Source organism: Castor canadensis, chromosome 8, assembly GCF_047511655.1.
Source record: "Castor canadensis chromosome 8, mCasCan1.hap1v2, whole genome shotgun sequence".
In the NCBI taxonomy this organism is placed as follows: Eukaryota; Metazoa; Chordata; class Mammalia; order Rodentia; family Castoridae; genus Castor; species Castor canadensis.
Window position 1 is genome coordinate 28,750,813 of NC_133393.1, and position 13,100 is coordinate 28,763,912.

Below are 13,100 nucleotides of genomic sequence, written 5' to 3' on the forward strand. Positions count from 1 at the left end.
ATAATTCATTGTTGCCCTTAATTATATTGGTATTCAGAGGAACCCATGTTGAGCTTAGAGGAGTTCTTCTGAACTGGCTTTTTGGGTCCTTATAGCAAGCCACTGTCTTTTTTTTTTTTGAGTAATTTCTTACTTCCTGGCTTAGTAAGTTGCTCCAGGCTTGCTTTGCATCTACCTTGCCCTGGCCCTAGAGTCATCCATTTCTCAGAGACTCTCTGATTCCTTTCAGTGGGGAATAGTTGAGACCAATGAGGGTGGGTGGAAAGTCTAATGTTAATTGCTGTTATATCTGCTTCTTGGTCTTTTTAATAAACAGACTATGAAATGTGTGTGCAAGCACGTACCTAAGTATGTATACTTAATGCTGTGTGTGTGCACATATACATGCCTACACATGTGCATACACATATTTTAGAACTCATGAGCTCCCACACATACCTCCAACTCTAACCCATATCTGAAAAGTTCCTTCACATTCTCCCATTCTATATTTGTATGTGTCCCTTCTTCCATTCTATGACCCTTAGCTCCAACCATGCCAGCATATTTACTCACTTGCTTTACCCTGTAATACCTCTATAATAGCTTCAGAATTTCTTTGTTCATTTATTACCAAAAATGATCCACTGAAAAGAGTTAAAGGTTTGGTTGCAGTGCTCCCCCAAGTTCCATCCTCCTGAATGCTAAGAGTGAAGGTGTACTGCCAAATGCCCTGCTCACAAATTATACTCTTTTCCTTTCCATGTAGTCATGAGATGGAATAGAATCAAGTTCTTTTGCTTTAGTTTGTTTTCAGTTTTAGGTTTTTTTGTTGATTTAGTATTAATTTTTGAAGATGTAGAACATTCACATGCTTTCAAAAGATATACCAAAAGTATACTCAGAAAAGAAGCCTTTTCAAATCCCTCTTACTCTCTTTCCTTGGACAATATTACCATCCTCTTTGGTAATGTTTTTCTGGTTTATCTTTGCTATATTTTCTTTTCAGAAAGAAAAATAGATAAATGTATGCTTTCTTTTTTGAAGAAGGTAGTATCTTATATATTCATCTATACTTTCTTTTTTTCACTTAGACTTGTTTTGTTTTGTTTTGTTTGGTAGCTACATAGCATTTCTCCTTTGAGTCCATATGTCACAGTTTATTTAACAATTCTCCTATTTATGGGCATTTAAAGTTAATTTAAATGCTTTTAGGGGATAAGGCAAACTAAGTTGTAAAAGACTGTAGATCTCAGAGAACTATAAAGAAGAATATCTTTACCGGCAAAGAAATAATAAAACAGTTCCATCTCATGCACATTTTTATTAATTTTTTTCTTTTGATATTCTTTACTGTAAATTCCCATTGTTTGGGGGGGAATTTATATTTTCTTATCCTAGTATGTGTACCCATTAAAAAGAATTTTAATTAGCAATTTTCTCTCAATTTTTTAGCAAGTATTTCAGTTCTTCTGGGTTTTTTGTTTTGTTTTACTTTGAGTTTGTCACAGAGTTTTATTTTAATGTATTATGTTTTCTACCATTTGCTTGTTTTTCTCATAATATTCCCAGGAATCTAGTTTATGTAAGAACGGTGAGAGGAGAGTACAAAAAATGTCTTCCAAGTTATTGTAACATACAGTGTGTTAGAGAAGAATTCACAGCACATGACCATTGCCTTGAAATTAATTTAATACATCATGTATAGGAATGAACAAAAGGGTGAAAGGAGCAAGAGACTCCCGTCCAAGAAAAAAGACAATGAATGTAGTGTAGATTTACAATAACCAATTTCTGAGCAAAAGTCAGTGTTTTTTCCTGTGAGTGCAAAAAACTATAAAATCATATTCTACTTCAGTCTGTCACAAGATACAAAGTTAATTTGTTGAATGTAAAGGTAGAATTTGTCACTTGCTCTTCCCAAATAGTTCTCTCTCTCTTCGAAGAGAGTGAAAAAGGAAGTTATAAAAACAATTGAAAAGAAAAAATGTCAAGCATGTTAAGGTACAGCCATAGAGACACATTAGATTTAAAAGAGCAAACACATTTCTTTGGGAGCCTTCTTCCTGTGACTGGGGAAGTTGAGGCAATCTCTAAAGGTCAAGTAGCAGAGAATGGTTTCGATCCATCGACCTCTGGGTTATGGGCCCAGCACGCTTCCGCTGCGCCACTCTGCTAGTGGCTTTGTTGGGTTGCTTTTCTGTCTTATCATGTAAATATTCAGCATTTTGCCACATTGTTTCTGGGGATTTTTGTTTGTTTTCTGTTTTGTTTTAAATCTTGTTTCGTTGTCGCTTTTGTTCTCTCTCACTCTCCCTCCATCTATCTATCCCTCTCCCTCCTTTTCCTCTCTTGCCTAAGGATCGACTCTCTCTGGACCACAGGACTCAAGCCTCCTCCTCCTCCCGCAAGCTGCGCTTTCCCTATCTGTCGAAGATAATTCCAACTATGACATCTTCTTTTCTAGGGTAAGTTCACTTGACCTGGGACCACAATATATGAAATTCCTTAGTATTAAACATTACAACATTGTACTATCACTTTCCATATAGGGCTGATACATATCCCCTCATTCTGCATCCTCCATTTCTCAGAGGTCTCCCTCTACTAGCCTGAGGCTCCAGACAATCAGGAGGCTGCCCAACAGAAAAGATTTGGGTGGAAAACGTTTTTCATACCCCAAAGCCAGTACTCTTCTTTTCTCTTCCCCTCCACGTTGGTTTTCCCTCTTTTGCTTTCAAGGGGCTTGGTGCTCCGGTGCCTGGGCCTCTTCTCTTCACTGGAAAAGTAGTGAAGAAGTGGAAGAGGAAGAAGGGGTATTTGCCAAGTGGTAAGAGAGGGCCACTTCACTTGCTGCTCCTCTCAAATCGTTATGATGAGGCTTTGCTTTTTGTTTTACGGGCGAGGCTACCGAAGTGCATTTTTTAAAATCCTTCACCTGCACGTGTCCACGTTTATCAGGATGCTACCTTATTTCTAAAAGGTAAAGGAGCTGAGCCTTTGGAGCAAAGACTAAGATTGAATTTAGAGAAATTACTTCCAAAGAAGTCAGCACTTTTTTAAGATAAAAGCTTGGACGACAAGGCTAGGAAAAATTGATTATTTTGAGGTACTGGGGATTGAACCCAGGGCAACTCGATTCAAGCGCCGTACCACTTAAGCTATACCTCTAGCTCAAGGCTAAGAAAGGATTCTTACGCCATGGGACATTTATAATAAAAAGAGGCAAGAGGTTGGGGATGGCGGGAGGAGGGATACAGGGGGAATCAATAGTTTCCCAGATCCAGACTTGAAGCAGGAGCCCGCGTTTCCTCCCACCCTACGTTCAGTGAGGACCTCAAATGGAACGATGGGCGTTTCTCCTCTCTTGCTTCACGCATCCACTTCCTCGAGGCCATGTGGGGACCTGCTAATTGTGAACCCACGAATCAGTTTTAGCTGCTTCATTAGAAGCGCAGCGTGACTTCGCCCAGGTAACATTTAGGAAAGTTTGGCGATTTCCTCCGCGCAGTCGAGGTGACAGAGCGCTCCTCCAAGCAGTCAGATTCTGGGGGACAAACCAGACGAGCAGTCCTGGGTCCTAACAACTTTTACGCGTGACTCTGAGCGCCTGCTTCACCCGCCTCTCTGCCCCTCACCCTCGGGCTAAATTTGCACGCGGAAGCGTCCGGCTTTCAGAGACGCGTTGCCTAGGGGACATAGCAGGAAAAAAGCGAAACAAAGTGGTAACGCTCCGGCAGGTTCCGGTTTCCTAAAAGGGATCTTTGGATACAGGGCTTTGAAAGGCGGCTATTTGCTTTATCTATACTTCGCGAGCGAGATCCTTCTCCCCCTTGGCGAATTTCTACAACAGGCCACGATGGTTGGTTAAGGACTGTTTTCTGTCTGCAGGAAGGGAACAAGAAAGTGCCAGGAGCAAGGATACAAACGCCCACCTGGTGACCAAAGGCAGTGAGGCCAATGAAGATTTTTTTCATCACTAGCATCCAGAAGCCGCACCACAGAATGAAGATACCTGCTCACGTTGTGTTGACGTCATATCTGTTTTAAAGCTTAGGAATAAGGTGTCGTTATGAAGGGAGTTAACGTCTACTATATGCCGAAGCCCTAATCCTCGAGGTCACTGTATTTGGAGTTAGGGTCTTTAAATAGGGATTAACGTTAGGTTAATAAGGTCATAAGGGTGAAGTCCTAATCCAACAGGACTGGTGTCCTCATAAAAAAGCGAGACAGGGCCAGTGTAACTCAGAAGTAGCTTGCCTGGCATGGATTACATCCTCAGAACCAGGAAAGGAGACATAGCGACACCAGATACACTGGAAAGGACTTGCGAAGACTGAGCGAGAAGGTGGCTGAGGAGGAGGGTCTCAGCCCGTGACACCTGAATCTTGGCTTTCACACTCCAAAATTGAGAATATAAGCTGCACCACAGTCTGTAGTGTTTCGTTATGGAGGCCTGAGCAAACTAATACAGGTGACAGTGTGGCAATGAATTTGATTATGAATCAAACGTTAATACACACACCTTTATACAGAGTATTCAGTGACCCTTCTACTGAGTGATATTTATAGTGGGGTCAGTAGTGTCCACATGATCTCTTAAAAGTATCCATTTCTAGATGTTCACTTTTCAGTTTTACTCTTTGTCATATTTCACCTGACACATCTGGACTGGGCTATCCTTTCTTACTTTTTCCCTTGTAAAATTCACCTCTCTCAAATTTCACAAAAGAAAGCTACACTTCTTATCCTTTCAGGATATTAATGTAGTTAGTTGCCCTAGAGTATAAAAATCTTCTGAAATAAAGTAAGATACTGTGGAAGTATTGATGTCTGAAAAGCCCCTTTAAATCAAAACACTGGGTTCTGTACCAGTTATTTGGATAAATCCATAGAAAAGGAAGTAAAACTTATTTTCCTTCCAAAATAGAGTATAGGAATGACATACGACAATAATATAATGTTTTGTGTTTCTTTGGAATTTTATATGAAGCCTTAGAAGCAACATACTCATCTTGTCACTTACCCATAGGCTGTCATTGCTAAATACATTGTTGCTACCATTGTTTTTAACAAATTGCTATAGATTGAGAATAAAAAAAGTAAAAGATTTTACTTTACCTTCACTTATTCCTTCTCTAATGGATTTTCTTATGAAAAACCATTATGTAGATACAATCTTCTGACCTATATTATTTTCCTTCTCTCTGAAATATTTCAACATTTTTTGCAGGCACATCTACTGGTAACAAATCCCAGGTCACTTGTCTATCCCATGTAGGCTGCAATACTCCAGCTCCTGTTCACACCAGTACAGAACTGGGGCTTACCTCCTCAGGACTGCTGTCCTGGCAGGGTCCAGCTGGAGTCAAGCTTCTGCTAGTTCGTGATGCCATTGGATCCCAGCCCTTATTACATTGTGGCTGATGTTTCCTAATCATGAAATTGAAAGTTCTACAACACAAAGCCAGAGACTCTCTTCTGGAGTCAGGGCATAGGTCCGAGGACCCTGCGGACCTCCTACCTTTCCTTCGTGTGAATGACACCTAATAAACCCCAGTGCCGCAGTCAAGATTGTAGACTCAAGTCATCCACCTCAACTGCAAGGAACCAAAACCCCTAGTGTGTGGGACTGGCTAAGTTCCCAGCCAAAAGACATCTCCAATTGTCTAGACATCTTAAAATTGAATCTCCCTCAGCTAACACCAAGCAGAGAAAAGAGAGACTTGGGAGCAAAATGAATACTATTATTTTAAGCCACTATGGTTTGGGGTAGTTTGTTATGCAATATTGTTCTTATTAGAAAACAATAAGGAACAAGGCAAGATGTTCCCAACCTTTCTAGTAGTGGTGGATGGGGACTATAAGTACTCAGTTTCAAATGTGCTGAGGTTAAAGCACATTTAACTCAAGTAGGGATGCTCCTCGGGTAGCAGGATGCAAGGGACAAACTCAGACAAGTTCTGTATTACAGATATGAGAAAAGACAGCACAAAGCTGAAGGTTCAACAAGGAATTATACCAAGATATTAGATTAAGAGGGAAAACAGGCCAAAGACTGTTACTTGGAAAACAGCATCTTTTAGCCAGGCATGGTGGTACACATAATCTCAGCTACTCAAGAGGCAGAGGCAGGAGGATTGCAAGTATAAGGACAGCCCAGGTGAGAGTAGAAAAATGTTGTCTCAAAAATACAATTTTTAAAAATGAAGAAGGCCTGGGGATATAGCTCAAATGACTAACATGTATAAGACCCTGGGTTCAATCCTGAGTATCACAGAATAAATACATAAGAAAAAAAAGAAAAATGGTATCTTTCCATGTTCAAACTATTTTTTGCAGTACTGAGATTTGAATTTACTAGGCAGGTGCTCTATTACTTCAGCCATACCTCCAGCCCTGAAAATTGGTATCTTTTAAAGGTGGGCTTGACCTCACAGAAAGGAATTTATGAGAAATGAAGGGTGTGGTATGCTAATTTCTTGGGAAGAGTTTTAAGAAGTTTAAATATAGAGAAAGCAGGTAATATGAAGATCAAAGGATATCAATTGGATTAAAGAGGTCACTGGCAAAAATCAGCAGTATGCCCACTTGGAATAGGATTCTGAACACTTCTTCCCACTGCATCCTGGCCAGCAGTTTCAGCAATTGGTTGAGTCTAGTGAGACAGTGCACACTCACATGCCACAAGTTATATAAAGCAGATTTATTACTTACACATAGGCAACAAAGGACAACAGAAGCCTAAGATTCATCTAGAAAGCTGCATACACACACACACACACACACACACACACACGCACGCACGCACCACAAAAAAAGCTGCCAGGACAGATAGAAACTTGACTGGACGTGCCCACTTGCACCACAACTAAGGGATGCCAACAGGCAGCCACCTCAGGTGATAGATTTTGGGGGAAAAAGGACACACTGGGTAAGTTGTGGAGGACATTCTGCTTCTAAAGGAGACAAGGACCAAGCTAAGGCTGCCTGGGGCAGTTCCTACCTAACTCAAGACATTGCACTCCAGCACACTGCACAGAATTCTGAGAACTACAGCAAGGAGAAGAAGGGCAAGAATCTGGAGCGTTGGGGGACACTTTTCTTCTCTTCTCGTCCAAGGAGTCAAAGGATGGTGGTGCATCAGAGTACCAGCCCACTATGGTTTTGGTGATTGTGGTTGTGGTTAAGTTTAAACAGGGTGCTTCTGGCTCCCTCCCATGTGATAGGCACCAGATCCTCACTTGGTAAACCAAGTCTTGGGTGATGTTGGTGTACACTGTAGCATTTGATCACTGACAGAACAAGGGAGTAACTATGGTTGGTGACAGAATGACACCCAGGATGGCAAATCCAAGACTTGGTCAGGTTTTCCAGTGACCACACTTTAGGAAAACCTAACAAAGGTATTGTACTCCCAGGCTTTTGCTGCCAGCCTCCTGCAGAAAAAAACAAAAAAGCAGATTGACAGGTTAATGCCCCACCCCTCGCCCCTCCCTGGGTCTCAAGTGTTCCCTACCTATCAGATAAGGGATGGGCTGGTTTGGCATAGTGACCCAGTCTGTCTGTCCCTGTCCTTCTGCCACCACTTCTCCTGGTTGCCATCCTGAAGTCCCCCTAACCCACACCTTTCTCCCAACATAGTCAGAGGGTCCCATGGGTGGAACCACTACTACTCCTCTCAGATACCCCAGGATGTGCCCGGGAGGCACAGGGGGACCCACCAGAGCCACCCGTCGCCCAGTCAGGTCATTGACTGAACCCATGGGGCCACTGGGACCAGTGGGCCCTGTCCACTGGATTGCAACACCCCGGGGAGTCAGCACTTCAAGATTTGAATCTCCCAGTGTGTATGTCAACCAGGCAGCCCGTACCTCCCACCATCCTGGAAAGCGTTGAGAAGGCTGTAGTGGGAAAAAAGATTGGTAAGAGGTTCTGTCAGGATCGTCAAGAAAATTTAGGTCCCATACGCGAGTGGGTTCCCTATCTGCCTCCCGCTCAGCATTCACTACACCCTTTTGTGCCTTCCTGTCTACCACCCGCACCCTCAGCCTTAGGACTCCTTCTATCTCCCCTTCTGTATGTGGCTCTATCAAGTGACTCGGGGATGTGTTTCCTTTGCGCTGTACTGCAGTATTTAAAGTCCAAAGTGTCCTTGATAGCCGCGTGGTCCATCCTTGGAAAGTTCCTTCTGGGTTTCCACTCTTTAAGGCTCTCTTGAGTCGTTCATTGAAGTTTTCCACTGTCTTTGTTGTCTGTGGGTAGTAGGGCACATGTAGGGTCCAACGGATGCCATGTTTTCGAGCCCATAACTGGGTGGCTTCTGTGACAAATGCTGGGCCTTGACCTGTTTGGATGGCATCAGGGTATCCAAAGATACGGCACAGTTTGTTTTCTAGTGTGTTCACAGTGTTTATGGAGGTAGGGCGCTGTACTGGGAAAGCCAGTCCATATCCAGTGTGTGTGTCTACAGCTGTAAGAGCATACTGATATCCTTGGGAACTTGGCAAAGGTCCTATATAGTCCAGTTTCCAAGCTCGTGTGGGGGCAGCTCCCTGTGGAATGCATCCCAATTGTCCTTTTTGTGCATAAGCCTGAAGCTCACAAGACTCACAGTTCTTGAAGGCAATGGCAGCTTCTAAATATGGAAGAGTGATTCCTCGTTCCCGGGCCCACTGGATCATGATGGGAGTGTTGGCATGACCTGTTCGTTGATGTACCCAAATTGCAACTGAAGCAATACGGGCAATGTCTGCCACTTCCCTGATGTCTGGCTCTAAATCTTCAGTGTAAGATTGCTTGGCTGCCTCCTTCCAGGGATGTCCTTTGTTATATGAAAGCTTCTTGTGGCAATCTACATGAGTAACAAATAGATTGGAGCGAGTTGCTAGTTTTTGCCAGATTGTGGCACCCCAGACTGAGTTGCCTTTGATTGTCCAATTGTCCTGTTGCCAAGCTCCTGACCATACTGCCAGGCCATTGGCTACTGCCCAAGAATCAGTAAAGATATAGCAAGGCTCAGTGTCAGGGGTATGGGCCACTGCTAGCCAAACTGCATATAGCTCAGCCCATTGAGCACTGCGTCCTTCTCCACTCTCGGTGATGATGTCCCCTGTTCTGAGGTTGACAACTGCTGCAGCCCATTTCACCCCTCGAGGCTTCAACTTTGCTGAGCCATCAGTGAACCAGCGGAAGGTGTAAGAGTCTCCATCCCATAGTTGTGGTCCCCATTTAGCTATGGGAGGTGGAAGTTTCTCAGGGGAGACTAGTACTGCTCCACCTGCAGGATGGCTGGCCATCTTTTCATGTAGTCTGCATACACTCCTTTCTCCTGATTGGACCCGGTTCTGGATGTACCATTTCCATTTGATAACACTGCTCTGTTGGGCTGACCCCACTCCAGTGTCTAAACTTCTATTAACCCAGGACAAGATGGGGATTTCTGGTCGAAGCACAACCTCAGCATGCTGGGTCAGTCTTTCAGTTTCTACCAGGGCCCAATAACAGGCTAAAAGCTGCTTTTCAAAAGGGGTGTAACGAGTGGCTGTTCTGGGGAGCCTCTGAGTCCAGAAACCTAGGGGTCGTCGAATGCCAGTAGCCTTTTCTTTTTGCCAAAGGCTCCAGTCTGCATCATCTCCCAGCACTGAGACTTGTAATTCAAAAGGAGAAGCAGGTTCTAATGGCCCCAGAGGCATGGACTGAGTAATAGCTTGCTGTAAAGCCTGTAATACCTCATCCTCTTTGGGTCCCCAAGAGAAAGCATCCTCTTTCTTGGTTATCTGGTGGAGAGGGGCCAACAGAATGCCCAGGTGGGGTATGTGTTGTCTCCAATACTCAAAAAGTCCAATCAGATGTTGGACCTCCTTTTTCATAGTTGGTCGGTTTAATGCTAACAGTGTTTGACAGACAGCATCTGGAATTTGGCGTTGAGCTCCAGCCCAGGTAGACCCTAAAAAGGTCACCTGTTGGGCTGGTCCCTGAATTTTATCAGGGTTCACTTCCCAGCCCGCTTGTACCATCCCTGCAACTATCAAGTCCAAGGCTGTTTTTGCAGTCTGCTCATCAAGGGCCACAATAAGTATGTCGTCTATATAATGGGTGCATAAAACTCCTTTGGGCAAAGACACAGTAGCCAAGTCCCATCCCACCCACTGATGGCATATGGCAGGTGAGTTCAAATATCCCTGTGGCAGCACTGTAAATGTATATTGTAATCCTTGCCAGGTGAATGCAAATTGATCTTGATCTTCATCCTTCAAAGGGATGGAGAAGAATGCATTAACCAGATCAATAACTGCATACCATGTACCAGAGGCCTCCATGATGCAGTTGATCACTGTGATGATATCTGGAATTGCCGGGATCAATGGCTCTACTACAGCATTTAGCTCTCCGTAGTCAATTGTCAAACGCCAGGCCCCACTGGTTTTCTTAACTGGCCAAACTGAACTATTATAAGTAGAGGTAGTTGTTCGCAACACTCCTGCTTGAACCAAATCTTGGATGAGGAGTGTGATGTCCTTCTCCCCCTCAGGGATATTCTGTTGTTTCTGTTGTACTACATTATGAGGTTTGGGGAGACATGGTGGCTCTCGGCTGTGGACTCGTCCCACTGTGATAGCTAAAATATTTCTTTTAATTGGGGCATAGCCCAGTAAGCGCCTTGGGACTGTGCACTGCATTAGGAGATCAATGCCTATAATACATTCAGCTGAAGGATACACCACCACTCTCACATCAAATGGGCCAAATGGCCCCACCCATAAGCGAGCAAGTACCTCCCTACCTAGCATCCCCTTAGCTCCTCCAAAACTTCCAAAAGGCACACGACGTCCATGCCCTTCTGCAGGTCCAGGAATGATGGTGACTTGAGCCTCAGTGTCTAGCAGTGCCATGTAAGTTGAAGTTCCCTCACCTATATCCACTCTAACAGGTGCATAAGGCCTCCGGTCTCCAGGGGGTGAATGGAGACCTTGGCCCCACCTCTATGCTTGATCCGAGAGGCTTGAGTACAAAGATCTTGATGCCTCCTGGGAAAATGACTCTCCAAGAGAGGCTGAGGGGGCCACCAATGCCTCTACTTGTCTATGGACTTCCTTTTCCCAGTCCTCCTTCTGTAAGGTTAGCACCTGTTGATTCCGTGGTCGACAAGGGCCTCCCTCTGCCCGGTACCGATAGTATATATCAGATGTAGGGAGGCCATCAATTTCTTCCTTAGGAACACCCTGCTGAATCAGCCAGATCCACATCGTCCTGCGAGTAGGGGCACCGGGAGGCAGTCCCTTGTACCAGCCCTTGGGTTTACCTCCTCCTGATTTAGCTTTTTGTATTTTCATTGCTGCCATTTGTGGGATCTGATCCTCATTGAGCTTCCAGGCTGGCAGATTGCTATAAAGCTTTTCAATGGCCTCGCCAAGGGCAATTCCAGGAGGCAGCAGTAAAACCAATGGGTTACGCCAAGGCCGAGGGCCCTGCTTTATGAAATCATCAATATTACATCTAGACAATTGAGTATCACCCAGTTCCCCCTTTTCGGGGTTGTATAGCCATGATCCCACCGCCACCCGGCGCAAGGCTGTAATAGCCTCCTCCTCCGTTCTCCACGGGCGCACAGGAAGTTTGGGCAAATCACCCTGGGTGGGGTAGGAGGCTAAAATGCTAGAAGCCAGCCAAACATGGAAAGACTCCCTTTTGTCAGCATGACGATGGGTGGTTGTCACTTGTTGGATCATCCCGAACATGCGCCTCAACACTGGGTCATGAGCCAATCCACCCAGGCTGCGCCATTCTTTTTGGGACAGCAAAATTTTCTGTCCCTTCTCATCAGCCACACGAGATAGCCAAGATAGCAAGTCCTCTCCTGATTTTTGCCCATAGCGGCCCTTGAGATCACTGATCTCTCTTTCTGTGAAGGAGCGTATTTTGACCATTTCGCTTTGAGCCACTATATTATCCATGCGCTCCTGTGTCAAGGCAGGCTGCATTTTGCGCGAAGGTTCCTTCTCAAGTGTCTCAGAGAGCGTCTGAGTGCCTCTTTCCAGCACCCTCCTAGATACCTCAGGATCTGTCTGATTACCTATTTCCTTGGTTTTGCGGCTCAAGCAATGAGCAATGACGTAAGTGCGCAGCAACCAGGGGATCGTCTGTCTTGCTCCCCCGTTCCCACATTCCTTTCTCTCTGCCTCAATCCATGCAACCAGCTCATTTACATCTGCAGGAAGGTGGTATATATCCCACTTATCACCCTTCCTTCCCCATAAAACATCCAGTTGCATGTCGAGCCCCTGTATCCCTAAATTGACTTCTCCCTGGGTTGGGTACTGGTGAGAATCGCCTTTCCCTCTTCGCCCATAAGCCATGGTTCTGTCAAACCGGATCCAGCTCACTGCACTAATTTTGAGTTCAATAATTACCAGTCCCTAGGGAGAACTCCCATTTCATGGAGATCATCAGTGTGCCCACCGAGAATAGGAGGCTGACCTTTTCCACTAACTGCAGTTTTACCAGTTGCCTGAGTCCGGTGAGACAGAACGCACTCACATGCCACAAGTTATATGAAGCACGTTTTTACTTACAGATAGGTAACAAAGGAAAACAAAGATTTAAGATTCATCTAGAGAGTCTGTTCCCCTAAAACTCATGAAAGCTGTCTTAGCGAATTAAATGTCAACTGCGCATGCCCCACTTGTGCTGCAGGTGAGCAACCCGCAAAAGGCAGCTCGCCTCCAGTTACAGAGAGTTAGGAAAAAGAGGGCTCACTGCAAACACTTTGAGGAACACTTTGCTTCTAGGAAGACAGGACTAAAGCTGAGGCTGTCCCTACGTCAGGACATTGCATCCCCAGTGCATTGTACAATATTCTAATAAAGCAACAAGGAGAGATTGGGTTAGCCAAAGCTATCCAAGGATCATCCAGCAGAATCCAAGTGCAAGCAGAGGCCCTAGGGAGAAGGAAAAAAAATTTTCTATTACACACCAAGGAATAAAAGCGTGATGACTGCAAATGCAGACATATTTTGAAATATATGTGAATTCAAGATACACTCTATTGCTGTGTGGGTAGAAGATGGCAACCGGGGGAGGCGCCCCAGCAGCACTGTGCCTTGTTGTAACTGGCCGCC

The 13,100-nt window shown here is 44.7% G+C and overlaps 1 non-coding gene across 1 annotated transcript; it reads right to left on the reverse strand.

Moving 5' to 3' along the window:
* Positions 1-2,084: 2,084 nt before the first annotated feature.
* On the reverse strand, positions 2,085-2,156 carry Trnam-cau (transfer RNA methionine (anticodon CAU)). The gene has a single exon. It is a non-coding gene; the product is annotated as a tRNA-Met (tRNA).
* Positions 2,157-13,100: the final 10,944 nt, after the last annotated feature.